This window comes from Peromyscus maniculatus, chromosome 6, assembly GCF_049852395.1.
Source record: "Peromyscus maniculatus bairdii isolate BWxNUB_F1_BW_parent chromosome 6, HU_Pman_BW_mat_3.1, whole genome shotgun sequence".
In the NCBI taxonomy this organism is placed as follows: Eukaryota; Metazoa; Chordata; class Mammalia; order Rodentia; family Cricetidae; genus Peromyscus; species Peromyscus maniculatus.
Genome location: NC_134857.1, coordinates 47,268,522 through 47,271,285, shown reverse-complemented (window position 1 = coordinate 47,271,285; position 2,764 = coordinate 47,268,522).

Sequence of the window (2,764 nt, the reverse complement as noted above, 5' to 3'; positions counted from 1 at the left end):
GGAAATCAGGAGCAGACGTGGACACAGGAAGAACGTATGGGGAAGCCAGAGGCAAAGGCTAGCCCAATAGTTCTCTAAGCCAAAGGGTACTAAGGTTCTAGACAAACCATCAGAATTCAGTTCAAAAGCCGGGAGCAGATCCTCCTCTCAAGGCCCTCCAAAGGAACCCACCTCACTGATGCTCAGAAGCTGGATTTCTGGTCTCCAGGACTCAGACACAGGACATTGCCCTTGCTTCATCCACTCCATCGTGACTCCCCATGCTTCTCTTCTGCTGGGCCTGCTCTGTTGGTATTTTGAGAAACATTGAGTTTTGAAGGTGCTTGATTATTTTAGAGTCTGATTGTAGGCATATTTTTTCTGTTCTACCAGCCAGCTCTCAAATAACCACACAGAGACTTCTCATTAATTAAGAAAGTTTGGCCAATAGCTTAGGCTTGTTTCTAACTAGCTCTTATAACTTAAATTAACCCATTTTTTAAATTAATCTATGTTCTACCATGTGCCTTTTACCTCTATCCCATTTTGTGTGTCTGACTTGTTCTGAGTCTGTCTGGGGAACTCTCTGTGTCTCTGCCCTTCTTCCCAGCATCCTCTCTGCCCTGAAAATCCTGCCTAGCTATTGGCAGTTTAGCTTTTTATTAAACCAATCTGAGTGACAAATCTTCACAGTGTACAAAAAGATTATTCCACAACATCTGATTAGCCCAGGTTTGGTTCTGGTCAAGCTAAATCCCTCTAAAAGTCAGATGTCCTTGGACATGGATACACATGTTCCCATGTGAGGATGAATGAGAGGCTCCATGCAGTAAGTAATACCGAGAACGAGACCTGACAACTTGGTAGGTTCTCAAAGGATATTACTCATCTACCATTCTAGAGGATTTTTCTCTGAGAAATAAGTTGCCTAGGTGAGGGAGAGGTAATATGACTTGTCTTCAGTCACAATATGGGTTAGTATAAAGCTGGGTATCAATCCAAGCCAGGTGACTCTACACCTTCAATGTGGTCCCTTTGCATCTCCATTATAACAAGTCTCTGCCGTTTCCCATGAATGAGCAAGAAGGAAATGCAGCGGGTGAGTCTGAAGGCCACATGTTCTTTGTAACATCTGCTAGGAGGTCCTTGCTGTTCAAGGACCTCTTGCACAACCCAGAAGGGTTTCTTAACAAAAGAAACACCTTTTCATATGTTCATAGCAGCATTATTCATAATAGCCAGAACCTGGAAACAACCTAGATGCCCATCAACTGAAGAACAAATAAAGAAAATGTGGTACATATACACAATGGAGTACTACTCAGCAGAGAAAAACAATGACATCATGAAATTTGTAGGCAAATGGATGGAACTAGAAGATATCATCCTGAGTGAGATAACCTAGACTCAGAAGGACAAACTTGGTATGTACTCACTCATAAGTGGATACTACATATAAAGCAAAGGACAATCAGACTGCAACCCACAGATCCAGGCAGGCTACCTAGCAGGGGGGACCCTAGGATGACTATGGCTTATAAGTTTGGTTTTTCCCAATCACTGAGCAAGCTTTAGTGAAACATTTCACTGTTAGGATAAGAATTTGAGCCAGGCGGTGGTGGCACACGCCTTTAATCCCAGCACTCGGGAGGCAGAGCCAGGCGAATCTCGGTGAGTTCAAGGCCAGCCTGGTCTACAAAGTGAGTTCCAGGAAAGGCGCAAAGCTACACAGAGAAACCCTGTCTCAAAAAAACCAAAAGAAAAATAAAAGAAAAGAAGAAAAAGAAAAAAGGAAACACCTTTTCTTTATTCTATCTTACTTACTGAGAAACAACTGACTCTACATGTTCTTGATATGCAATGGTTCACTGAGGCAATTATGGCCTCACAGATTTCTATCTCATGCAGAATGGTTTTGCAATGCTCCTTCCAGGAAAACCAGGGCCCTCTAAGAAAGACCCAAGTAGAACGGGGCGGGGGGGGGGGGGGGGGGGGGGCGGGCTATAAAGTAGAGTGGCGATTGGAAAGGCTGCAGAGACCTGTCCTGGAGGAAGCCGGGCTGTGTTCATGGTAACGTGGAAAGGATTTGAACATCAGTTGGGGATGACTGTAGTCAAAAGGCCTGGAGAGAGAGCTGCTTTTAGAACAAGCTTGCAGATGTAGGAATGTTGCTTCAATTGCAACTCAGGATCGATAAAGGCCAAGGACTATAGCCCGGTCTACACAGACTTTCCCATCCTGGCAAGGTCAGAAATTCTATGGAGAAAGCTGTAGGTCCCCCCTCTAACACATGCCACATGCCCAAATCCACCTCTCGACAAAATACTGCAAGCAATTTATTCGTGATCCCCCTACTTCAAACTACTCAAAAGCCCCTGAGCCCCTGGAAAGGAAATGCTAAGTTCTTTCTTAAAGGTCATTTATGTCATTTGTGAATTCTTCTATTTAATGACACGAGCTGACACAGGAGATAGTATGTGGGCTAGAGAGAATAACCACTAACATGGTGGTACCCAGTAGGAGAAACTACAAACCGGTTTATCCAATGCCAAGAGCAGCCAGACTCCAGAGGTGCCGGCTGGCTGTTAGGGTCTGTCTTGTCAGCCATGGGTCCTAAGTAGTTTCTGATCCTCTCTCAGCTTCTGTCTCCTCATGAACACGAGTGGGAGTCACAATTCCCGCCCACAGCTGCCTGGGGAGCTGTGGATGGTTTCATATTCAGGGGCTCAAATCTCCATCAGATTGCAGTAGGAATAGAAGGCGGCATTCATATGAACACTGAGCA